Genomic DNA, 27215 nt, shown 5'->3' with positions numbered 1-27215 from the left:
GCAGAAAGCATCCCAGGACTGGCGACAATTATACCTGTAGTACTTTGCATTTTACCAAAGGCATCCCAAGAACAGTAACAGCAAACCATGCTAACCACACCGGGTGGATGGGTGGATGAGGGCTGACCTCTGAGACTATGTGAAACACTTCAATACCACAAGGAGAGTAACATGACACTCAAGGTGGTAACAAGTCCAGCACACTCACTATGCATATTCTTTCACAGGTATCTCATCTTTCTCACGGCAATCATAAGACTGTATCAGGGAGCAACACTGTCATATGCAAAGAGCCTTCCCAAAGTTCAAGGAAAACAGAATGAAAAGATGCTGCCAATTTCCCATCCCCCCCCCCTTTTTTTTTGAAGCCCCTGCTACCTGTAGGGACCATCACCTGCATTTGTGGACTGAGCGGAACTGCAGAGGGGAAGAGTGCCCCCCCCCCTTAGGCTCCAGCCAATCAAGGCCACGTGACACTAGGGAGGGCTCGAGGTGGCGGCATATTCTAGCTTTTCTAGAAAAGCAGAAGATCTGGAGATGGGGTAAAAATTCCCAGTCTTTGAAAATACTGACAATTAATGCAAAGTATACAAACGTTGTGTGCATATATGTACATAAGCATTTGCATATATATGCTTGTGTTTCCATATACAGATGAGTAAATATGAGGGTACTTCAAAGCATTCGTGGAAAAACACAGTTGAAGGTCGGAGCTTATTTTGGCGCCAAGTATTTTTTCAGTACATTTTTCATTTTATGTGGGAAATGTGAATTATGAAAAAAACGATGCATGCATTTCTAAAGTTATTTTGCACCAAAATAAACTCCAGTGTTTCATTCCATTTTTAATTCCTGCAAACTTTCTGAAAACTACCCTTGCATCTCTGATATACACACACCATGGTTTGTGTGTGTGTGTGTATGAGAAAATGAGAATCAACGCAGTACACCTGTGAGTCGCCTCATTCTGGGAGCCTGATGACTTCTTTCCTGGGAGAGGTGAACCCTGAAGACCCGGTTTCTGCAGAAGGTCAGGGCGTGCCTTTTCAAACCTTGACCCCGGACTCCAAATCGCATCCTATTTTTCAAACAACAAAATCCTCCAACCATGCAGGAAAAAAAAGAACAAAGGAGAACTCTCCCTCTGCAAACACCTCCTTGTAGCAAATATCACCACACAGGATAACTCCATGCAAGGTTTTCCCAGCAACCGATTCTCAATCCATACAATATTTGAAGCCTAATGAAAACGAAAGCAGTTCCCGTGCAATAGAAGACTGTAATTTTGCTTTCATGGATGCCGAAACATGACTTTTCATTTGTGTCCTTCGACAAAGTTTATTTTCTGAAGCCTCCAGTCGGGGCTGGCAGCTCACCAGGTGACTGCTGAGCCTTGTCATTTTGGCCCCTGCCAACTTTTAAAATCCTCGGCTCCTGCTGTCCTGGCTTTAAGAAGTTGGCTCAAGTCATTTAAACAAGCAATTTGACACAAATTTCAACTACTTGTCTCCTTATGTGGCCGGGCTACATCTCCAAAAGGTGTAATCTACATGCTAGGGTTCCTGGGAAGACTGAGAAACATTCTGAGAGACAGACAACACTGCCAGTAGATTCCAGGTTTGGAGAGTCGCAAGCCCAAGAGAAAGGAGGAAAAATCTAGGGGAAACCAGTTCCTGGAAGGAAGTTTTCATGTCTGGGCTCTGGATGGATGGAAGTTACTTGGGGAAAGGGTTTTTGTGTTTTTTTTTTTTTTTTTTAATGTTCAGAAAAAGACAACGAAAACTCCAACCCGGTGGTAAATGCCGCTGTGCAGTTGTGTAGATTTGAAATCATGTCCTCCAAATGAACCTCTAATTCATATTTTACATTATGCATCGGTGACATTTTGAATATATCTTTGGGGGCGTCTCATCGCTGGAGCAGGCTATTATATTTTCCGGCATTGTTGTCTGTCTAGTAATGTATTATTACATAGTTATTTAGCATTTGTCTGTCTCCTATGAGTGGAAAGGAGTGGGGAAGCGGGGTGAGATGATGTGATAATGATTCCTCAGAGATGCTATCCTAGCCCCTCTCACACAGTTCATGAATTCTCATGCCTGCCTTTCCCCCACTCCCAACTGCCTTCCAAGTGGTGTCATTATTCCCCATTAGTGGGGTAATTACGAGACTTGCCTTGGGAAGACGGGGTGAGTCAGCGTGCAAGTGAGAATGAACCCTCCCCAGCCCAAGCCCCAACGTGGGACCTCGTGCTGCCTCCACCTTGCACCCTCACCCCTGCAGACCACACACTTTCCCCAGGTACAAAGAGGCCCCTGTCTATTCCTTTGCTTTTTTTTTTTTTTTTTTTTAATCCATTAAATGAATTACCAGGCCCCTCCACCACCCCCACTTCCTCTGTGCTCCCATGCCCCCTTCAGCCTGTGTGGCCTTTCTCTGTCCAACTGTGTGGGCAGAATTCCTCAGGTTGTTTGTATGCACAAGGGATCCAGGGATGGTGCCCAGGGGGAATGGAAGCAGCCACTGGAGCACTAAGCTGCAAGCTCCAAATAAAATGGATGTTGAGTTTTCCATTTAAAGGGGTGGAGTGGTCAAGTTCACTTCCCATTTTCCCTGAAGACAACCCCTAGAGCTTCTCAGGGTGAGTGTGGGGGTGGGGTGTGGGCGGGAGCTAGCAAAAGCAGAATAAGAGGAAATGAAATAATACTTAATCCTCCATTCACCCTTCCCTCCTGTGAAGCCGCATGTTATTTCACTGCAAATAAATAAGTCATAACAACTAAAACAAAAATTATGCAGCATCCTCAGTTTTCAAAGATGTTCGCATTGCTCTTGTTCATTTGCACTGAGGCACTGATGAACTTGCTCACTGTGTGTCTCTCCAACAGCCATGTTTTTCAAGGAGGTGCAGCAGACAGAAGGAAAAGGCACTTTTTTTTTTTTTTTTTTTTTTTTTACAGGCAGAGTGGACAGTGAGAGAGAGAGAGACAGAGAGAAAGGTCTTCCTTTAACGTTGGTTCACCCTCCAATGGCTGCCATGGCTGGTGCGCTGCGGCCGGCGCACCGCGCTGATCCGAAGGCAGGAGCCAGGTACTTATCCTGGTCTCCCATGGGGTGCAGGGCCCAAGTACTTGGGCCATCCTCCACTGCACTCCCAGGCTACAGCAGAGAGCTGGCCTGGAAGAGGGGCAACCGGGACAGAATCCGGCGCCCCGACCGGGACTAGAACCCGGTGTGCCGGCGCTGCTAGGCGGAGGATTAGCTTATTGAGCTGCGACGCCGGCTAAAGGCACTTTCAATACAGTGGTGGGGATACATACCTCAGTGATATGGGAACATCTAGGAGGGGCGGTTAGCTAAAGAAGTTGCTTGCATGAACCCAGGCATGCTACCTCCTTTCTGGAATTCGCAGCCTACTCATCTGCCAAATGGTGAAACCTGCTAAGCTTGCTATGAAAGAGGAAAGAAAATTGTAAAGGGCTAAGTGTGCCACCTAAAGGCCAGAAAGTTCCCCCAAACCATGAGCACAAAACCTCTTTGGGTCCCTTCAGGGATAAAGGATGGCCACGACATAACTGCGGTGCTCAAGGGCCTGGAAGGGAGCAGAAATAAACACAGACTTCATCATCCACCCAGGGCAAGAGCTGGCTGTAAGGAAAAATGTGAAGTCATGACGTGTGCACTGTCCCAGATTTCTGGTTCTGTGTTCCCTCATGACAACAACTGGCTATGGCCAAAGGTCCTGGGTAGTTTCTCTGGTGGGCCATAAACCCTAATAACCCTTCTATGTTAATGTGGCCGGATATATGCATCTACACATTTGTTACATTTTCCACTCCTAGTTTAACTGGTGGTGGCCTGGTATTCAGTGTGGGTAACATGAGTCTAAGACACTACAACCAATAATCTCAAACACTTTTTGCAATTATCAGTTTTTATTCCTGTCATCCAATGTACGTGCTTCTTAGGTTTTCTGTCTCAAAAATGCCAACAATGGCTGATGCTAACTTGTCCTGTAGTTCTTCAAGAGGGAAAATTCATGAAGAGCCCTTCTCCAAAGCAGCCAATGTCCTCCGTTCACTCAAAATAGAAATGAGTAATTCAGCTTGCTGAAGGAACCCCAAAGCCCACTCTAAGTTTCACACAATTATTAGGTTTAATTAATGCACATATTATTACTGGTTTGTCTATTACATAGCAATGAAGTCACATGATAGTACAATGTCACCACAAACGATGAGTTTGTGATAAGTTGATACTTATACAGTATCAACCTAGTAAGCACGCTACTAGTAGGAATAAAAACTGAAGAAGAAAGCAATGCTTTTCTGTTGTCTAATAGTACCAATTTCAATGAGGATGTGGCCAGTGCAAAACCTTGGGTTATCAACTCTTGTGCTGGCTACATTAGAGCAGTTTAAACTGATGTGGAAACAACCAATACCCACATTGGAAATAACAAAGGAAGGGAGAACTTTGGGGGAGGGAAGGAAGTAAATAGTTAATAACTGGCTATTGTTGCTGCACTTGGCCTAAATAAACGGCTGGAGGGCAGGCAGCATTTAGGTTGGGTCTACTCTTGTGAAAGGTGGGGGTAGGGAAAGGTGGGAGGGCACCCCCACAATAAGCAGCCTTGTTTTGCTCTATGGTCTATGATTAAAACGGATGACAAAATGGACAAAAGAAAAAAGAAAAGCAGGGGCTTGCATAAGTGCTGCATCACTCATTTCTAAAAATGGTATGCCAATTGTTAGCCTTTCAAAACTCCATACCCCTCAGACCCAAGATGATGCATTAACCACAAACTCACTGCCTTCTCCTCCTCCTCAGCCACCTGGTTGAGGCAAGTTATATCTTGACAACAATTTGAAGATGCAGGAAGTGGAGATGGTGTTGGTAGAAGCTTTGGAGTGTATGGCTGATGAAAACTGGCACCGAAAAGCTTTGTTCAAATCTGAGCTTGAATGGGAGCCAGAAGGAACTGGGGTGAGGATTTTCAAGAATAACAGCCCCAGGTTAGAATTCAGAGGGGAAGAGTCTGTTGCAGATGGCAGGGCCGGTGCTTAACTCTGATTCCCTGCATGGCTACTTAGGGGATATATGACCACTGGGAAGCTACCTAGTTTTTAACAATTTTATTTCTCCATCCGTCAAATGGGCACAGTCATTTTCTCACATACACTTGCTAAGGAAATCAAACGAAATTATATTATAAGGAGCTTGGCACAATTCTTGGTACATAGCAAGCTATTAGTAAGTATTACCATGATCTTTTGTTATCTGGTACAATTAACAGGACTGATAATAGGAATAGTAGTCATAGTAACTAAGGCTCTGTGAAGAAAATGAGTGGCTCCTAGGTGCTGCAGGCCCCATTGTTTCCCAGTTCCTTGAGAATGCAGCTCATAGAAAGAGATATCAAATGAACTCTGGAGGTGACATCACCAACGTTAGACCCCTCCACCTCCACATTCAGCTCGCAGAAGGGCAGAGTGATGAGTGGTTGAGTAACTTGGCTCGGGACAACATAGGCAGTCTCAAGAGCATCTAAGCAATCATAAAAATGAAACACGGGATTCAGAGCTGGTGCAATCCCACAAACAAAACAGTTGATGTGAATGACAATAAAATATTAATATTGGCCATAGCTAACTTCTCTCTTTATATCCCGTACTTTGCTAAGAGCCATACACACATCACTGCAATGTATTTCCTCCTACTCATGTGAGAGAGTTCACTATCATTCCCATTTTACAGATCCCGCAAGTGAGGTGCAGAGAGGTTAAACAAGGCACGAATGAGCACATAGCTCAGTAAGTGGAAGAACTGATATCCAAGCCCAGGAGTCTCGTTTTCTCCCAGCCATAAGCAGGGAAGACAAGGGTACACTCACACTGGAAGGGAGAATTAGACACCATCTTGGCTGATATATCCCTAGCAAACCCAGAGGAAAGCCAGCTTGATCCTTTTTTTTTTTTTTTTTTTTTTTTTGCACATTTGCTTTAATGGTTGAATCAAATTTGTGAGAAGTTGGAGGGAGCCATGCATGTCAGGGCTCTCTGCAGACCCACAACACTGTCTTAGTCAGGAGAAATAGGCCAGAACAGGCAAATCACAGTGCCACCCCTTTTTATGCCTTCCCCAAAGGCTCTCCTCCAACCTCTCCCTCTGGGTTGTATCCCAGTTACTACATCTGGTGGCCTGGGGTCTGAGTGACAATCAGTTCATGAAGGGGAAGAACCAAGGGCACGTTCTGTCCTAGCTCCTTTCCTGTCCCACTTGAAGCAGAGATGCATGGCTACTGACCCAGGGATGGAGGGATCGGGTCCAAATCTAGCCTCCCTGTCTGTTTGGAATAGAGGTTCTCACTTATCTGTAAGTGCTGGGCACCTTGGACTTTCAACTTTCTCCTTCTTTGCTTGCCTTAATGTCTACTGAATGACTTGTCTCTGAAAGAATGGACTTTCACACTGCTCCTGATGCATTCCAGATACTTGACTCCCCAGGGCAGGTGACCTGTCTGCAGTATTTCTCAGACTGGGTCACTACTGCAGCAAGTATTAGCCACCACTTTTCTCCACATTCCAGAGCAGAGGCAAGGAAAGAAGGAAGGATGAAGGATGAACGAGTGAGCCAGGTGATATCCTCTTTCTGACCTCCCAGAGCTCAGCTCCAGCCCTGGCTGGCTCCTCTCTGCAGAGAGGGTAGCACACGCCTGCCTCAGGAGCTTGTCCTTGGAAGGGCCCCACTTAGGCTGAACAGAGGACCAGAGGAAGAAAGCTCTGTGCTACTCCTAAGGAATGCTTTGTAGTGCTCTTGCTTCCCCAGAATATGGGATCTCAGAGAAAAAGCACTCCTAGTGTACTGGCAATGACACACACACACACATATACACACATACAACAGCACATGGCAGAAGCCTGGGAATCACAATCATAAGGAACAATCATCTGTAGGCTTAGCAACCAAAGTTTCATCACCTCTCCCCACACTGACAGAAGAACAAGGTTTGGAGGGACATCTTAGATCTACCACCAACAATGCTGTTCGACAAGAATCAGCGGTGGGACAGGCACTCTGCACATTTTATTTTATTCAAAACTTAGAGCAACCTTCAAAGGAGGTGCTGCTCTCCCTTTTAAAGAAGAGGAACTGGAGGCACTGGGAGGTTAAGTGACACACGTGAACTTCACCCTGAACCGTGTGCTCTCTCTACGTGTCTCGCGGTACTCCCTCTGCACGTTGCAAACATCTCTTTGCTGTCTGTGGGCCTGTGGTTCTGTAATATTTTGGGACTCTTCTGTGTTCTCCAGTAGACCAGTCCCTCCGGTGGAAAGCCTGTCTCTTGTGTTTTCGCATCTTCAGTACAAGATTACAGAGCCTTGTGTGGAACTGGTAGAGAATGAATGAATGAATGAGTAAATGAATTAAAGAATGACTCGGGTCCCAGGGGGTGACATTTGAGAGTCTCCATGGAGAGGGATCACTGCCAAATTCTGTCTGTCTTTTGAGTGGTCCTGGTGGCTGCTGAGATCAGTGATGGGTTCCCCTTCATTTCCCCTAATTCTTACTGAGGGTCCTTTAACAGGGAGTCAGCCAGATACAAGGGAGAGAGAGCTTGAACTTCTCTGCCTTTATTTTTCAGTTGTTTCTTTCTGGCTCTTTTTTTTTTTTCTTTAAATAATAGCTTTACTGAGTTCCAATAAGATCCAGCTTTTTAAAAAATTACATTTCAGTGTTCCTTAGTATAATCACCAAAACGTACCACCATCACTGCTACCTAGTACTGCATTATTTTCATCACCCCATTGGCAAGACCACACCCATTAGCTACCCCTTTCCTTTCTCCCCCCACCCCCAGGCTCTGGCCAATGCTAATCTCCTTTCTCTTTTCAGCAATTCGTCTCTTCTGGACATTTCACACAAACGATGACTCCCTCTGTTTTTTATAACCCAGGTCTTTGTCTGCTGTAGAGTCACAGTGAGGTCCCCCGAAGTCAGAACTCACTTGGGACACACTTTGCATCACTACATGTATCTTTCCCTGGAAAACCGAAGCAGGTTTGCCATGGGTGCTTTTCCCGTGGGGACACTGCCGCTGTGCAGAACTTCCAGATGGGAACTGAGAAGGGAGGGCCGGTGGAGAGCCAACTGTGCACTTGGGGAAGCCTGCAGTTTGTTCTAGTGGTTTAAGCATGGCTATAATTCCAGAAGGGGGCCAGTGCATGGGGAGCCACTCCTGTAGGGAAGGGGCAGGTTGAGGGGGACTCCTGAATTGAGCAATCTGTAACTGCCCTTGGGCCCAGCACTTACAGTGATTGGGGGTTTGGGACCTTGCAACCCAAACAGGGTATGTTCTCATGCAGGGTGGGTCAGACAGGGCTTTTAATCATAGTTGCCACCGCATTTTACTAGGCTCCTATACTCACTCTCTGCTTTCCCAAATCACCAGCAAAGTATTCCTTGAGATCAATGTCAACTCCATTAGCTACTTTCCAAGTGACAAAGAAAAAAAAAAAGACTACTTGAAATACTTGAGAAGAACTCTTCTAAAGAGGAGATTTTATTGCACAGGTACGTCCGTCCGAGCAGTGCCTATCTGAGCATTTCAATAAATCTACATTACCCTAGGTATTTTGGTATCCTCTGGGAGGTGAAAGCCTATCAGTAGAAAGTAATGATTTTGGGCTTTTCAATTGCCCTAAGGATCTTCACAATACTATTAAGACCCATGAGCTCCCTGTCGAGAAGTTTAGGAGTGAAATTATTAATATGCCCAGACGTTATGTTGATTGTTGCACCGTGGCAGAAAATACTCTCCCTGTTATTTGAGCTGCATTATCACTTTCCCAAGCAGAGAATTGCATCAAAAATTTAAACTCCTCTCATTCCAGCTCATCACACAGATTTTCAAGGTCTTATTGTAAAATAGGCTGGGCAAAATTTGGATATTTCCCTATCCATGAAAGATAATATGTTTTACAAAGACCAGACTATTTTTTTTTCTTTTGTGGAGGTTGGGAGTGATAAGAAACTCCTCACAGTAGAATTCTTCTCCATTGAGATGTCTTTCTTAGCCCTTTAACTGGATTTTCCTTGGGGTGTCTTTCATTCTTTTTTTTTTTTTCCTTTGAGATATTCACAATGCTTTCCCCTGAACACAGGAAGGGCACCAACATAAAGATAAAATGTGATTCTGACTTCATAATGCAGCTCTCTGACGATCAGAACGATGGGGACCGACTGTGATCGTCACCATTCATTACTAGCAGGAATGACTGAAGCACACCAGCTAAATGGCAAGGATGGGATAAAGGTGCCTAGAGCATTTTCACTTCAAAGCTCAGCAGAATTATTTACTATCTGGGTGACCTTTTCCTAAAATCTCTCTTGGTACATGCCTTATAGGGCAAGGGAACAAAAGTTTCTCCACACTATATAAACAGAAGTCGGCTGAATGTCAGACCTCAAACTGCACCTGGTTTCATGTCGAGTGACAGCTACACAATGGGGCAGATGGGGTATATATTTCCAGAACACACACACATACACACACACATGCAAATAATCACCCAAACACATCAAATCAAATCTCCACAAGCTTCCTGAAAGAGTGTCTACTACCTAGCACTGTCACAAACAGCACTTGTTGGATTTTGTTTATCACTGTTTATTGCTGTCTCTTAAAGTTGTCTTCATTTCCCAAATAGAGTAGATCAGACCTCTCAGAACTCAGGAGCCTGAGTATGTACCATGGACAATGCACAGAAGAACTGGCTGCTGAGCAGAAAGGACAAGTAATCTCCCTTCTCCATCCTGCAGAGCCCCAGAAGGCAAACCACTAGGACCAATGCTTGGGGGCCAGTGGGCACCAGAGGTCTCAGACTGGTGGCACAAGTGGGAGTCAGGTCTCTGAGAATCACTAGCTCCCACTGTGTTCCACCGGAAAAATGGACTTCTTCCTAGCTCGAGCCCTGGTACCATTTGCAGGGCTTCCTTAGGTCTGTAGACAATCGTCTCTCCAGCTTCTGCTGGGTGACTGCTGGACTTAGACAACCAGAGTTTTAAGATGCATTAACCTCTCTGCAAACCTCTACTGTCTCATCCATAAAAGGTGGCTAACAAAAGTTCTGACTTGGTAAACAGTTAAATGAGATAATATGTTTAAAGGAATCAGAAAAGATATGACAAGTAGGAAGCACTCAGGACATAATATTTATTTTGCCTGAACTGGTTAATTCTTTTTCAAAGTGGTAGAAAGAGAAGTGACACAGACTCTGTCCTCCAAAGCTTACTATTTTGGGGCCAGTGCTGTAGTGTGGTGGGTAAAGCCACTGCCTGCAGCACTGGATTCCCATATGAGCACTGGTTCGAGTCCCAGCTGCTCCACTTCTGATCCAGCTCTCTGCTATGGCCTGGGAAAGCAGTGGAAGATGGCCCAAGTCCTTGGGCCCCTGCACTCATGTGGGAAACTTGGAAGAAGCTCCTGGCTCCTGGCTTTGGATCAGTGCAGTTCTGGCCGCTGCGGCCATCTGGGGAGTGAACCAGCAGATGGATGACCTCTCTCTCTCACTCTCTGCCTCTTTGCAACTATGCCTTTCAAATAAATAAATCTTATAATTAAATAAAAAGTTATAAGGTATACTATTTCAATAATGTGAAAGACCTTCTGTTGCCAGGTATTCCTAAGGTAAAGAGCACCACTAAAAATAAAGGAGGGTTTTTTTTTTTTTTTTTTTTTACTAACAAGTTGTAGTAGTTGAAGGTCTTACAGCAGAGCACAATTCTCAGTGAGCTAATTTTTCACATCTGAAGCTTAAAGACACTAACATAAAACCATTTACTGGTGGACAAACTAAAAGGACCATACTTGCTTTTTCCCTTTTGTAAATTTGCTTAATCCCAAAGGAGATCTGCCTAAGGCAGGCCACAGTTCCCTGGAGGGCTGGTGGCTCTGTTAAGCATCATCCCCTTAACCTTCATGGTAAAACCAAGACTTCTAGGTCTCTCTGGCTCACCTGTGAGCCGCACAGCTTGCTCTGTCCTTGCCACTCGTTGCAGAACAGCTCAGTGCGGTCCTCAGCTGCTCATCACAGCTGGATGGTTTAAGCCATGAATTAGCCATTTGTTTCTCAGGGCTTCTTGGGTTACTGAAATGTTCCAGTATTTATCAGCTCCAATGGGGTCATTCTTAATCCCATAATGTAGAGAGGGAGTCATATCTCACATGAAATAATCAGATTTGGTGGAGAAAATAATTTCCATTGCTAACACTGCCTAACTGACACTTTAATAGTTTGGTCTGGGAAGGTTTCCTGATAAGATGATACTTGATCAGAGACCCGAAGCAAATAGGGAGACAGTCCCTCCAGTGCCTGGGGGAACAACAAGAACAAAAGCAATTGAAATCTGGGACAGGTGCAGGGATTGCCCAGAGAATCAGCTCAGCTTTATCTCTTGCACTGAGCTTCAAGCCCAGTTCTCAAAGAAAACATGGAAGTACATAAGGCAGGCCCTGATGGGGATCCTGCCTGGCTTCCACCCGACCTGGGAAACAGCCAAGCAGGATTCTGCCCAGGCCTTTTGGACTTGCTGTGTCCTTGGCCTGGCGGTACAGATAATTGAGGCACTGACACCTTCAATGCCCTAAGGTATCAGCTCAAATGGCAGCTTTTGAGTCCCAACTTCCAGGACACCCTCAGCAGGGTTATCTTCCTTACACTGCTTCCTTTTCCTCTCAAGTACACATTGGCATCCACTTTTTATTTTTAAGATTTATTTATTTATTTGAGGCCGGCGCCACCGCAGCTCAATAGGCTAATCCTCCACCTAGCGGCGCCCGCACCCCGGGTTCTAGTCCCGGTCGGGGTGCCGGATTCTGTCCCGGTTGTCCCTCTTCCAGGCCAGCTCTCTGCTGTGGCCCAGGAAGGCAGTGGAGGATGGACCAAGTGCTTGGGCCCTGCACCCCATGGGAGACCAAGAGAAGCACCTGGTTCCTGCCTTCGGATCAGCGCGGTGCGCCAGCCGCAGCGCGCCAGCCGCGGTGGCCATCGGAGGGTGAACCAACAGCAAAAAGAAGACCTTTCTCTCTGTCTCTCTCTCTCACTATCCACTCTGCCTGTCAAAAAAAAAAAAAAAAAAAGATTTATTTATTTATTTGCAAGGCAGAGTTACAGAGAGGCAGAGGCAGAGAGAGGGGGAGAGAGAGAGAGAGAGGTCTTTCATCTGCTGGTTCACTCCCTAGATGGCTGCAATATCAGGAGCTGCACTGATCCGAAGCCAGAGCCAGGAGCTTCTTCCGGGTCTCCCACGTGGGTGTGGGGGCCCAAGGACCTGGGCCATCTTCCACTACTTTCCCAGGCCATAGCAGAGAGCTGGATTGGAAGTGGAGGAGCCAGGACCCGAGCTGGTGCTGTAAGCAGCAGCCTTACCAGTGAAGCCCCAGCCCCAGCCCCAGCCTCAGGCATCCATTTATATTTATTTTTAAAAATTTTTTTGACAGGCAGAGTTAGACAGTGAGAGAGAGAGAAAGACAGAAAGGTCTTCCTTTCATTGGTTCATCCTCCAGATGGCCACTACGGCCGGCGCGCTGTGTCGATCCGAAGCCAGGAGCCAGGTGCTTCCTCCTGGTCTCCCATGTGGGTGCAGGGCCCAAGCACTTGGGCCATCCTCCACTGCACTCCCTGGCCACAGCAGAGAGCTGGACTGGAAGAGGAGCAACTGGGACAGAATCTGGTGCCCTAACCGGGACCAGAACCTGGGGTGCCGGCGCCGCAGGTGGGCCCCAGGCATCCATTTTTTTAACATCATCTTTCTGCTCTAGAAAGTAAGCACCTTGAGGGTAAAGATGCTACTTTGTTCGCTGCCGAATGCCTGGTCTCGGCAACACTGGACAGACTTACTACATGGTTGCTGAATTAATTAATTAGCTAGTTAGTTAATTTTACATTGACAAGCACAGCAAGAGCAAAAGAGTTGAAAGGATGTTCCAATTTCCAACAGAAATGAAAATATTTCCAAAGTGCGTTGCATGTCACCACTTGAGACAAAGCTCAGAAGCTCGATCTCGATCAAGGCTCAAAAATTATTTTTTTCTGGGCCTCCCTTCCAAAACATGGCTCTGTCTCACGCAAACTGTAGCAATTTTTTCTCTTTCCACAGCAACCAAAACATGACAACAAATGCTTTACAAGCCGAAATCCCTGTGGAACGAAGGAGGGCAGAGGCCTCCCATTCACCCCAAGTGGGAATAGACACACTGCACTTCCAAACTCTGACTAACTGGGTCTCCTGTGGCTCTTGCTGCCACCTAAAAATGTTCCCTTTCCAACATGACTGCACTGAGTTGAACAATCTTTGCCAAAGGCCCCTGACTCTTCTGATGCTGTGCTTTATGCTTGGGAAACCTGCATCCTCTACCAAACTGCCTGGGTTCGAATCTTGGCTCTGCTGATCCCAGCTTCCTGTTAAAGCAGAGCCAGGGAGGCAGCAGGTGATGGATCAAGTACTTGGGTCCCTGCCACACAGGTGGGAGACCCAGACTGAGTTTGGGAATCCTGATTTGGGCTTAGCTCTACTTGGGCTCTCGTAGGCATTTGGGGTATGAACAAGAGAAGTGGAAGGTATCTCTCGGTCTCTATCTTTCAAGTAAAAAAACAAAACAAAACAAAACCAAAAGCAAAAAGCAACCAGATGCTGATAATAGTTTGGAAATCATAAGCAGATCTTGTGGACTTCTATCTCCTTCAGGAAACCTTTCCAGGCCAGAATGGACAAAATCCAATGGCTTCCCCCATCATGGGTGTTGAGAGTATTAAGAGGCATACATGCCAGGGTTGCTTTGTTCTGGGTCTAACACTGGACCTCACTATGAGACATAATGTACTGAATGACTGCATGTGGTCAAAGCTGGCCCACACTGTCTTGATGTCTCGAAAGCCTCTCTGATATACACTCGGCATATAACCAGGCAGAGTTCTCATTTTATGGGCTTCTCCTCCTCTCTGTACAGAGCCTCGTAACGTCATATGCTGTTGGGGTCTCTGAGAGAAACCCAAAGAAGAGACAGTTCTCTCCACAAGATTCCTGCTGCTTTCTCTCCAGATCAATTCCTGACGCAGGAAGCATGACACATAAGCTACGTTTGCTCACAGCAAGCCATCTCCAATCATCCAAGTGTTCGTTCATTCCCACATGCGTGCCTCCACGTGTTCATTTACTAGGCAATCAACCAGGCAGCACTCACGTGGGAGGGACGTTTTTTGGAGGGACAGAGCCCCTCTGGGGTCTAAGAAGGTAACGAAACAGCCATGTCGTAGGCTCATCTTTTAAATAAACCAGAGTCCACCTTCATTCTTTTTTCTCCTTTCTTGTTGTTAACTACCAAAATGCTTCACTTTTCCATGTATATTTTGATTCACAATTTAGCTCCCTTACAAAAATTTTGTAAAGGCCATATGACGTCCTGCTGTGAAAAATGTTGACATGTGCACATCATCAAACTACATGTGTTCACCCACCCCCTCCCCACCCCAGGCTTCTCTCTCAAGATTAAGTCAGTATTCTGCCTGGTCCACATCCACACACACCTCAACGTACAAAGATTTTGCTAGAATACCATTCAAAGGATGCTCCACAGCGCACGGAGAAATTCACAAGAATGTTAATTATTACCTGTGGAGAGAAACTATAACATTTTGATTCATTTGTGTTTTCAACTGAATGTGGTATTTATCAACTGTCTTTGATGTTTAATTCTAGATAATAGAGCATGGCGAATTGGAGTCCTCAATTATGCATACAGAATACGTGTGCGATACTGCTCTCTTTGCCAGGTTCATACTTGGAATTCCTGCCCCGGATTCTGAACTGCTGAGAGAGTCTATGCTAGGAGAAAGAGGATCCCCAGGATTTTCCTTGTTCTCTTTGCACAAAACTGAGTAAGACATATAGATCCAGTAAGCAAAAATGGAAGTGGAGGACACAGGGAGGGTCTCACCACCTGGTGTTCCTGCAGGTGTCTGATCCCTGTCACCCGCAGGCTCGAGCACTCGGAGCAGCACTACACACATTTCACGGACCACACACACATCCATCATTTGCAGTGGGCTAAGCTGATGCTTAGGATGATGACATCCCACATGCCTGAGTCCCAGCTGCTCTGCTTCTGATCCAGCTCCCTACTAATATGCCTGAGGCAGTTGATGATGGCCCAAGTACAAATAACCACCATTTACACTTGTTTCTAATTAAAACACATGCAGCCAGACACAAAGAAGAAACTGTAAACAGAATTGAAATAGCTGACAATTATATTGGATGTTTCTTTTTTAACAAAGGGTTAACTGACAGATGATATAAGGATTGCTGCACAAGGGAATGAAACATAAATGACTAACGAAATTAACCATAAGTAACCCTTAGCAAAAAAAGAGTATCATGCCAGAAATACACATTTTACTTTTGACAGACATGAAAGCTCATCGAAATATCATGTGAAGGCTTTCAAGTAGTGCTGATGGGGATGGAGAATGACACAGCCCCTCTGGAAAAGAGCTGGCATTTGCTACTATGTGATACGACATTACTTCATAAATTGAATCTCAGGTACTTCCGAGAGAAATGAAAATTTCCATTCACCCCAAAACCTGCAGTTGGAAATCTATGGTAACTCTACTCATAATCATTAAGAACTGGACAATCAGTGGACCTATGGCAAATTAATGCATAAATAAACACAGTAATCCATACCATGGCGTCCACTGGGCTAAGAAAAGAGAAGACACGAGTTAACTACAATGGACTGTACACTTGAAAATGGCTGAGAGTAGATCTCCAATGTCCTCACCACAAAATAATAATAAGTAGGTGAGGTAATGGGCACATTAATTAGCTTGCTGCAGGCATTCCACACTGGATATACACATCACGGTGTGTATCATACACACATATGATTTTGTTAACTAAAAATAAGTTCTTAAAAAGGAATAGATGATGGATACCTACAGCCACTTGAGTTCCTTTCAAAACACCATGCTGATGAAAGAAATCAGTTTCCAAAGGTCACACACTGTATAATTCCATTTCTATGACATTCTCAAGGAGACGAAACTATCGTGACAGATCAGTGACTACTGGGGTGGGGGCCGGGGGTTGGGTGCTTTCAAGAGGGCCACACGGGAGGTTTGTGAGGTGATACAGCTGTTTCCTGCAGGACCATACAGTCGTGGTGAAATCTAGAATGTGTTGAAATTCACCAATGGTCATATGCAGTAAAGCCAATTTTACCGTGCTTTAATTTAAAAGGAAACATAAAGCAGTAAAAATTTAACATGATGAATGTAAGGAACAGGACAGAATTATTTGGGTCTATGGGGAAAAAATATTTGCTTCAGCACAGGATCCAATTTCAGAGAAGTGGAGGTGAGTCTCTGAAAAACAAGGAAGCAAAACAGCCTGAAAACTTGAAAATCTGATTCCAACATCTTAGTTGTGTCCTTGGAAATACGAAAAGGACCTGACACAACACTGGGGGGACAAAGCATGCCAGGGCCAACATCTGCACAAAAAGTCCGCCTGGCACATCACTAATAAAGTTTTTGCATTTGAATTCATTTGAATATTACTTGCTAAAGCTCATGGATCTACGGCCAGCTGTCTGAGAAGCCACACAGTGAGGACTTTGCTGCCAAAGTTGTGGGCTTTGCCACTGACACTCGGCACGATCACAACCTCGCAGAAACATGAACAGCGCTGCATTATTCATCACAATAAGATTATTAGTTGATGGGGGAACAAATTACAGAGCCTCGCAACCTGCTGCACGTCCTGAGTGCATACGAGGCAATTTCTCAAGAACGGAAATTGCCATCCAGGAAAAGAAACTTCTGTTTGTCTCAGGAAATTTCCAACAGTAGAAGGGGTCAATTCTGGGAGGGGAAATGTGCAAAATGCTAAGAGAGAGAATGCAAAAATCATTCCAGCATAAACTCAAAGGGCTCTCCCAGTGCAGGGCAGAGATGAAGAAGATAAGCTGGCAGAAGTGCAGACAATCACCCCCATTCTGTTGAATGTGACGGCGCGGCTCTGCATGTTGCCATGGATTTATTGCAAAAACACCTTTAGGAATGTGCAGAATGCTGGCTATAGTGCTGGCCACTGATGTAATAATTGAAAATGCTTAGTCTGTCCTAGTCCATGGGCCTGGAATGCCATCAACTAGCAAACACTTCCCCATCCTGGACGCCTTGGATCCCCTTGGAACACTTTCCTGGCCACTCTCTTTCCCCACAGGTGAAAGGGACTTCTCTCCTCCAGCACCTCCATGCACCTCGTACAGACTTATATTCCCACCTGACACTCTTTCTTTTCTCTTCTTACCCTCTTTAACTTCAAGTCCAGGGTCTGTTACATGCTGGGGGTGGGGGTGGTGGGAGGCAGGCAGCAATAACTGCGTATGGGATCGCTGTTTCCAATAGCAACGGCTTAACCTGGGGAACAGGTGTGGCATCATTAGCATGGCTGTCTGCACTGCTCCGACACCTGTGACCTACATCATTCCTGTCCAGAAGAGCCCTGGGGGCTTCTAGATGCTGGGACTGGGAACATGCAGAAAGGAAAGAGCTTGTACAGAAAAATGACACTGCCTGAGGTCACAACTGGGACTTACGGCTTGTTCCTGGAAGAGGGACCAGGGTGAAATGTGAGAAGTATGAGAATCCTAACAAGGATACCACAGGCACTGACAAAAAACTCTGGATGCTCTGCTGCACCAACGGCTGTTCTCAGCTCCTCTGTTTCTCTCTCTGGATGCAGAGCTTGGAGAGCAGTGCGCGTCTCAACTCCTCTTGCCTTCCCTGGCTTTGTCCTTGTCGCTTAGACGTTCTCACCTTCCCACGAACACTCCTGAGGATGCAACTAAAATGTCATCTATTGTTCGGCTGTTTCCCACCCCTTCTCTTTGCTTCCAGTCTCAAAGAAAGTCAATAAAAACCATCATTCTCCTACCTGGACAATTCAAGGGCAGTGCCGCCAGCACAACTGTCCTGGTGCCCGCGCGTTAAGCTAAGCGTCTCCGGTGCAACAGTTCTTGGTAGCTGACTGCGATGCCGAGCGCACACACACCAGGCCCTGGGAAGCTGCCGCTGTACGGGCAAGGCACCCAGTCCTGAGCCAAGAAAACCTCACAGAGGCCAGGAAGACGTGAGAAAGGCAGTCAAGTCCTGAGCCAGACAGGCGGGTGCTATCTTTGTCTTCCCTCCCAGGGATCACGCTGCCAGTCTGGTTAATACCCAAAGGCTCTTGGCATTTCTCGTTGCGCCAGTCAAACTCCCTCGTTCCAATTTCCTGCTCTGAAGCAGCCCTTTCTCTGTGTTACATCAGTGGCTCGTTGTCATCAGGACTTGTTTTCCAAGGGGAAACAGCCCTATTCAGGTCTGTGCCTTTAAAGGTGACAACAAATGTGGCATGTCTACACTCCCAGCAGGTTATATTTTGGTCATAAAGTGAGGTAGGATTTGAAGCCCAAACGACTGTAAAGGAAACTGGAAGAGACGAAACTGGCCCCTTCCCCCTTCTAGGGGGCAGTAATTCTGATTTTCTGGATTGAGTACGATTCCAACCTTCCACCTGATTTTCACGCCCCCTCTTTTTTCCCATAGTGTAGTACTGAAACAATTAATGTGGTAGCGTACTAAAAATGCAAAGCCCTGAGATGTTTATGGTGGGATTTGATGTAATCTTATGCGGGGACATTTACTTCTAGAAAAAAGCCTCTCACGATCTAACCAAATACAGTAGCAGAGGGATAATACGCACATGCGTTCAGGTGGAATTAGGCCTAGTTTAATGTGATTTTTTAGAATTGATCTGACGATTCCAGATCAAGTAGCGCCTCCTTTAAGGTGCAGTCTCTGAAGTCTTCACCATGTTTCCAGTTTTCTGTAATCTCCATAATTAGTTTGTGTGTGTCAAGTTCACTACCACACTTATTCATGAACAATACTGATGATAGTAATAATTATAATAATAGGGGGCTTTTTGGGATCACTTTCAATCTGCCAGATTCTGTGTTAAGAATTTAACATAGACTTGGGCCAGCGCTCTGGCGCCAGTTAAGCCTCTGCCTGAGGTACTGGCACCCTACATGGGTGCAGGTTCATGTCCCGCTGCTCCTCTTCCGATCCAGCTCTCTGCTAACGGCCTGGGAAAGCAGCAGCAGGAGGCCAAGTCCTTGGGCCCCTGCACCACGTGGGAGACCCAGATGAAGCTGCTGGTTCCTGGCTTTGGATTGGCGCAGCTCCAGCCGTTGTAGCCAACTGGGGAGTGAACCAGTGGATGGAAGACCTCTCTCTCTTTCTCCCTCTCTGCCTACAATTCTGCCTCTCAAATAAATAAATCTATTTTTTTAAAAAAAGAACGTAACATAGACAACATCACTTAATAATCACAATGACCCTGGGTGAGGGGCAGGGAAGTATCCATTATAGAGATTGGGAGACTGAGCTTTAGAGAGGTAAAAGAACCGGATTATGTTTGAGCTGGGCAGTGACAATCAGCCGAGGCCATCTGACAGGACAGCCCTGGCTCTTCACACTGTACAATCCTGGGTCACACAATATTCACTACTGTGGTGATCCAAATGAGTAAACTTTTCAGGTAATCAAAATTTTACTGGATGCAAGTGCTCAATATTTTTATTTTAACCACGCCGTGGAGATAGAATAATTCAAAACTGGAAGCTAAATTTGGCTGCATTTTAAAAGAGGGCATAATGAGCATAATTCAACATTTAATTGATGTCTGAAAACCTATTAAGAGCAAACCTAATTGCACCATGCAGTCATACAGCTATGTATCTCCTTCTGATTTCCTTCGTCTCCTTTCCGCAGGTCAGGCTGTCAGTCTCGCGGCTGCTATGGGGGCTGCTGTTTTGCTCCTTTACACATCCCTCCCTGTCCTGCTGCCTGTCTCTGACACTCTTGTCTAAAATATATTAAAGTTATTAAAAACCACATGGCTTCTAAAAGCTGTTCTGAACACTTAATTGGGATTTTTAAAATATATATATTTCATATATATATATATATATATATATATTTGAAAGACAGAGCAAGAGAGAGAGAGAGAGAGAGAGATTTTTCACCTGCTGATTCTTTGCCCAAATGGCCTCAACAGCCAGGTCTGGGCAAGGCTAAAGCCAGGAGCTAGGAGCTCCATCCAGGTCTTCCTTGTAGGTGGCAGAGACCCAAATGGGTCATCATCTCTACCTCCTAGGCACATCTGCAGGGAGCCAGACGGAAAGTGGAGCAGCCAGGACTCAAAGTGGCTTTCTGCTATAGGATACCGGTGTGGCAGGGAGTGGCTTACCCCACTCTGCCATGACATCAGATCCGTAAGTGGGAATTTTTAACCTTATTTCTTAACTTGGAATGATAGTCCAGAAAGCCAAAATTGCAGAGGGCCTGTAAGAAAGCTCACTGGGTTCTGAATGGTTATGTCAATGGGTTTTGCACATGGCCTTGTTTTCCCAGCTGGAAGGGAGACATCACACTACATTTAGAAAGTGAGCACTTGGCGGTCAGGCTGTGGCTCCAAAGATGAAAACCCTCTTTTCCTGGACTTCAGACTTCAGCTCTTTTCAGTCCAGTACAGAGGCAGCAAAGGGTGGTAGACAGAACAAGATACATGTGGTCTACCTTTGGGCTTGGCAAGCCATGGCCCATATTCAACCATTAAGCTAAGAATGTTTTGTACATTTCTGAAGGGTTCTAAAGAAGAAGAACATGGGATGCAGACCCTACGGGGCTCACAAAGTGAATCCTAAAATATTTATTATTTGAATCCTTGCAGAAAATAAGTTTTTCATCTTTGGCTAACTGTAGGAAGGAAGCCTTCCTGGAGGAAGAGGCCTATGATTTATCTTATTAGAAATCCATCAAAGTGTATTTCTGTCTTATGCTGATAGTCTATATGCATGTTATACGTATGAGGGTACTTCAAAAAAGTTCATGGCAGAAAGTCTTCAAAACTTTGTGGAAAATGACTGTTATGAAAACACTATGCATGGATTTCAAAGTTTTTTTTTTTTTTTTTTTACCTTAGCACAAAAATAAACTTATCTTTTGATTCCATTTCCCACAAAGTTTTGGAAGACCTCTCACATATGAACATTTGTTTAAATGAATGAATGATGAAACAAACAGGCCTAATAGCAGATTCATGTAAGTGCTGGACATGGACTTCGGTTCTGGCTTACTCCATCCTGAACAAACAGACTCTCACAACCAGACCCTTTTACTTCAGCTCCTTGGAGAAACAACAGAGGAGAAAATAAGGCATAAAATAAGGGAACCAGGGGCCGGCACTGTGGCAAAGCACACTAAGCCTGCAGCGCCGGCATCCCACGTGAGTGCCTGTTCACGTCCCGGCTGCTCCACTCACAATCCAGCTCTCTGCTGTGGCCTGGCAAAGCAGTAGAAGATGGCCCAAGTCCTTGGGCCCCTGCACCCACGTGGGAGACCCGGAAGAAGCTCCTGGCCCCTGGCTTCGAGATCAGCCCAGCTTCGGACGCTGAGGTCATTTGGGGAGTGAAGAGGATGGAAGACCTCTCTCTCTGTCTCTTGATCTATACGTAACTCTGCCTCTCAATAAAAAAAGTAAAATCTTTTAAAAAGACAAAAAGAAAGAAAAAACAAAGGAAGCATCAAATTTGCTTCCTCAGGTTGCATGTTAAATCCACTCACAACCTGAATTGAGACATTCGAATACAGAATTACAGCAAGGGGCAGATCGCTAACTGTCCAAGAGACCACCCCTCCCGGAAGTTACCACGCCCCTTTCCCCTCCCCCTCCCGCAATCAGCTTCCTGACTTAGAAGGGTTCACCTCAGCAGCTCAATAGGGACGATGGTAAAATCAGCAAACATATCTTTTTCTTCTCGGGTGTTTTCTATCTCGCTGACTATTTGGGCTTTATTGAAACAGAAATGTCACACTGCTATCTTTAGAACACTCACAGAGTCTGAGCTAAGAACGCTGCAGCTGATGCCCTACACATGAAAGTGAGGAGATGCAGATTTCATCTCTGGAACAGTAAAAAAGTAGACGCAGTCTCAAAGCAGCTATTAATCTGCGATAAGAGGAAAGGCATAAGGGCTCAAGATCTGCCTCCGAACCACTGTCCAAACCCAAGTTAAATAATCCGGCTATTTCTGAAGCAATTAGCGGTATATATTATTTCCCAACACTCATGAACAGAACCATTTTGAAAACCAGTGCTCTTGACACGTTTCACTATAAAATCAATTACTTTCAAAGGCAAGAAGCTCATCCTCCACCCCAGGAACATATGATGCACCACCTGCCTGCTCCGAGAGATGCTTCGCGTTACTAAAAAAAATGGGCTGGGGTGCTCTCCTTGCTGAAATTACCTGCACATTTCTGCAACAAGGAATTTCAAACATATCCCAATTCATCTGTGGCCGTTGTGCGGCCTCATACACAAGCATTTGAAGTCTACGCTGAGAGAGAACTTTCATCTCGTGTCAGGAATCAGGCTCGCCAAGCCCTCTATGACCTTAATTATCAGTAGTGCACCCTCGCCCAAGCTCAGTCTCTGACATCATAATAAAGTACAGTAGCTCCGTTTCAGATGAGAAAAAAGCTGATGCACGGAGATACTGTACAGATCTGTTTGCATAGCAGGAATCAGGCCTGAATTTATTTTCCTGGAGATGCTTCATGGGTAACATTTTCATTTTCATCAAAGGCAAGCAATTTAAAAGTCCCTCTTGCTGTTGACAATCTCTATAGCACAGGACCTGGGATGGTTACAAATGGCGTTGCTTTTCCAGGGACAAAAGGTGCTATTTTATTTCCAGAGCACAGAGCCGAAGGCGTGGTCAGAATGGTGTCGTGCTGGCTTGGGATCTTTTGCTCTCCATGGCAATCAAAGGCAGACAGCTCCTCCCAGCTAAAGTTGGCACCGTCCAGAGGGGAAGCATGGCACAGTTGTATGGGATGTGTTTGAAATTGGTCATTTCCCATGACAGCAAAAAGGGTAACTCTTTTAGGATTACTTTACATGTCATTCAATGAACTTGCAGTTTTGCATCAATTAGCAGCACCTTGAGAAGAAAGCATGCTTTCTTTCAAAAAAATCCCTCTTTTCTAGAAACTAATCTACTCAATATCAGAAACTAGCCAACACCTCAGTTAATTCAAGCCAAACCACAAGTCAACCATCAACAGACATTAAAAATCACAGCTTTGAGTGGGAGCTCAGAGTCTTGTACCACTCCAACAAGTTCCTCTTCTGTTCTTTCCTGATTCTTGATTGATCCTTCACACAATATCACTTACTTCTTTGTCCTACAACAAATTGAAGCTTTCATGTCCAAACATCCATAAACACCCTGGTAAAAACTAATTGTTAAGAAATCCGTATTTGTCATTTAAGTTACCTCTGAAAAAGGCCCCTTGGCCAGAGATAGGGCCAACTCCATCGATCTTTTTATGTCTCTGGTCTTCTCTGGAAGAAAGTAAAAATTGCTATTTCCCTGGAGCACTGTGGAGAGATCTGAGCACGCCTCTTCTTTAAGCAATAACCATTAATATGGGTTCCGCTTGTCCCAGACATCTGTAATGCTTTGGGCTGTATTTTCTGGCGAGATAACAGAGCCATCCTGAGAACTGGTGCATGAAGAGGACAGAAGGCAGAGAGGCAGAGCTGAACCGCTCACTTGGGCTCCTATCTGAGGGACCACATTCTTATCTTGCATGACAACACAGCCTTGAGGCATACTGCAAAGTTTCATAAATCTTCCCCTACCAGGTGTGGCCCGCTGTTCTTGCTGGTGGCCCCTAGATGACCTTAATTAGAATCCATTCTCCCATGCAAAGATCCCAAGGGATCTGAAACACACCACTGAAGCATATCTCTTAGACTGCTTCAGGTCCAGATCCTCACTTCTTTAACCACCAATTCTACGGGCAATCTTTCCTGAAAATAAGCCAGATATAATACTTGATCAATTCAGCTGACATCTGTTGAGTAGCTATTTTGTGCTGCAGGGCTTGGTAAGTGGGAGATGGAGGAAGATGCAGGGTGTTCTGCAAGTGTCCTCTTAAACTGGTAATGTTATGAAAACTAGTGCTGCTTTGGTGTAGACTCAAAATTTTTCAGAGTAGAGCAAGTTCATTGGCTAGCGAAGTAGATTCTAACATCCTCAGAGAAGTGTATCTCAAATGTTCTGTGTCAGAAATAGCTAAGAATTGCCTTGTCCTCCTTCAAACAGTGTTCCAACAGATATTTTGGTATCTCTTCTGTGCTAGGGGATGATACAGACATACTATCCCATCTTCAGTAATCACCAGATAATTAAATGTCCTGCTCTACCCAAGGGATGTCATTTCGCGAACATGAAATCTCTAGCTATCTGACTAAAAATCTCTCTCACAAAGCTCTACCCTGCTGTCTGGGATTGCATTAGGAAAATTTCTTTATGGGTCTAGAGGAAATGAATGCCTTCAAATTTGCTAGAGCTTCTTGATATCCAATTAATGTAATTATCATTCAGTGTCCTATCAAAACTCAGAGTCCCAAGAGAGCCTTGGGAAGTAGAACTGGAAGCGTTTCATGTCGGGGTGGGAATGAGATGGAGACCCTGGCATTTGAGGAGTTCCTGGAAAGGATAAGGAGATAAAACAGGAGAGCTGAGAAATGACCAAACTGGTGCGGATGCCTGCTGGAAGATTCTTGCTTTGCCTCCTTATCCTGGACACCAAGGAAGAGGAGGATGCATGGTTAATTGGTTTTCCTTCCTGCTAAATGGAATAAACCATAGAACTCCATGTCCGGATATCACTGAGCATGTTGCAATAATGTTGGTAACAACTCTATCCTTCCCACCCCAAAAAGGATTTAGCCTTCTTAAAGTATACATGTATAACCACAGACATTTGTAATTCGCCATGTCAGCCTTGTTGTAGCAGGCACTTGCTGAGGCTGAATCCACCAGCCTAGGTATGTGGGCAACCACCCAGGAGCAGAGCTCTGCGATGAAGATTCAGGGTGGTACCTGGCAGCCCCAGGCAAGCCAAGGCAGGCACTCTGTTTCTCGCTTGAGAACGTCAACCTCACTACAGCTAATGAATTCCCTGGATCTTAGCTCTGCACAAGCCAGAAAGGCCTTCCTAGGGGAGTTAAATAAGAAATACAAACATCCCCCCTCCAACTCACCTCCACCATTGCTTGCTTGCTTCCTGTGCAAACCATTTGCCTACCGAGGCATCCTGCCTTCCCTCCCTACATGCAACACACACAGGAAGAGTTCTGTATGGATTGGCATAAACAAAAGGATTGATTTATGCACTTAAGGCCATCAAGGGAGTGACATAAACTCAGTTGGTGTCCCTGCATCCAGGGGACTGCATTAGCACCACTGCATTACCTGGGAGATGTGCAAAATCACATGCGACTGACACCTCCCCCAACTCGGCAGCAAAGATGGTCTCAGGCACTATTTGCTCTGTAATGTCAGTGGGAAAAGGTAACCTTCAAGGCAGACGCTCTTTGTATTGCCAGGCAACTTGGCAACTATAAAACCCTGGGAAGGAGGGGCAAATGATAGAGAGATCTGTGACCTTAGACTGACAAATTTATCCCCTAAAACACAGGGGTAGGTGTTTAACGAGGAGCCTACAAGACAGCTACAGAGGAATCAAAACAAAAATCAAAATGAATTTAGAAATAGTTAAAAATACTTCCCCCCCTTCTACGACATATGCATGTGTGCGCGTGCCTGCATAGTCATACACATACACACACACATAAACTCAATGAACTATCAACCAGAAAAAATTCAAACCCCAAGCAGTTAGTATCAAATTTCCTTTTGTGCCTTAATAATCTTTTAAATTTAACACTTATATGCAGTTATAAGAAATAATGCAGATAGATAGCAAGTGCTCTTTGGCCAGACTCCCCCAACAGTAGCAGCTTGTAAAATGATAGCACAGCATCACAACTAAGACAATGACAGTGACACAATTAAGATACAGAGCTTTTTTTTTTTTTTTTTTTTTTTTTTTTGACAGGCAGAGTGGACAGTGAGCCGCCGCGGCTGGCGCGCTGCGGCCGGCGCACCGCGCCGATCCAAAGGCAGGAGCCAGGTACTTATCCTGGTCTTCCATGGGGTGCAGGGCCCAAGCACTTGGGCCATCCTCCATTGCCTTCCCGGGCCACAGCAGAGAGTTGGCCTGGAAGAGGGGCAACCGGGACAGAATCCGGCACCCCGACTGGGACTAGAACCTGGTGTGCCGGCGCCGCTAGGCGGAGGATTAGCCTATTGAGCCATGGCGCTGGCCTGATACAGAGCTCTTCTATCACTAAAAGGATTCTTGACCTTGATCTTGGCAGACACACACATCTCCCACCCTGCTTTATAAAAATGGAGGTGAAACATATCTACAAATCTTAAGCATATGCTTTAGAAAGTTTTGATCAACACAGATACCAATGCACCCATCAGCTCTCCCAATCTACAGAAATTTCACCACTCAAGAAAGTTCCTTCATGTCCCTTGCCAGGCAATCCCTGATCCCCTGGAGGTCACTTCTACAATTTTTATCATCAACTTAGTTTTCCCTTTTATGAATTTATTTGAAACAAAGATGAGCAGGTGCTGTGCTGTATGTGACTTCTTTAGATCTGCATACTGTTTCTGAGGTTGATTTCCATTGCTGGATTCTCCGTGGCCCATCCCTTTGTATTGCTGAGTAAGGTTCCATCATGTGATGCCATTACAGTTGGTTGACGCACTCACTTTCATAAGCCTTTGGTTTGTTTCCAGTTTGGGGTTATTGAGAATCAAGGTTACCACTGACAGGCAAGCACAAATATACATTTGGACATACATTTTTGGGTAAATACTTAGGACTGGGATTGCTGGGGATATGTTCAACTGTCAAAGAAAATGTAGGACAGATTTGCAAAATGATTATACTTGCATTTGCACAGCACTTCAGAGAACTGGCACTTTCTCCTACAGTTCAATGTCACTCCCAGCCACCACTGTAGGGAAGGTGCTCCACATCCCTTCCAGTATTTGGTGTTGTCACTCTTTTTAGGTTTAGATATTCTAGTGGGGATGAAGTGGATACCAAGTGTTGTATTCCTTTCTACCTAAAGGAAAGGCAGAAAGGGGTCTTGAGACA

At 45.3% G+C, this 27215-nt stretch overlaps 1 protein-coding gene across 15 annotated transcripts in view; it reads right to left on the bottom strand.

The window, feature by feature from the left end:
• Window positions 1-27215, bottom strand: part of TENM2 (teneurin transmembrane protein 2) — a 1297938-nt gene that overhangs the window by 288765 nt on the left and 981958 nt on the right. Inside the window, exon 1 of one of the 15 annotated variants that reach the window (XM_089335058.1) lies at window positions 18007-18181. The exons of 13 other annotated variants lie outside the window; for them this stretch is intronic. The gene's annotated coding sequence lies outside the window, so the exon portion shown is untranslated. Of the gene's footprint in view, window positions 1-18006; window positions 18182-27215 lie in introns of those variants that run through there. One more of the 15 variants, XM_089335060.1, reaches the window with a different exon arrangement.

The sequence above is a fragment of the Oryctolagus cuniculus genome, chromosome 6 (genome assembly GCF_051225735.1).
Source record: "Oryctolagus cuniculus isolate XC-2025 breed Fujian yellow rabbit chromosome 6, ASM5122573v1, whole genome shotgun sequence".
Classification (NCBI taxonomy): Eukaryota; Metazoa; Chordata; class Mammalia; order Lagomorpha; family Leporidae; genus Oryctolagus; species Oryctolagus cuniculus.
Note: the sequence above shows the minus strand (reverse complement) of the source record. Positions and strands in the feature narration are given on the sequence as shown.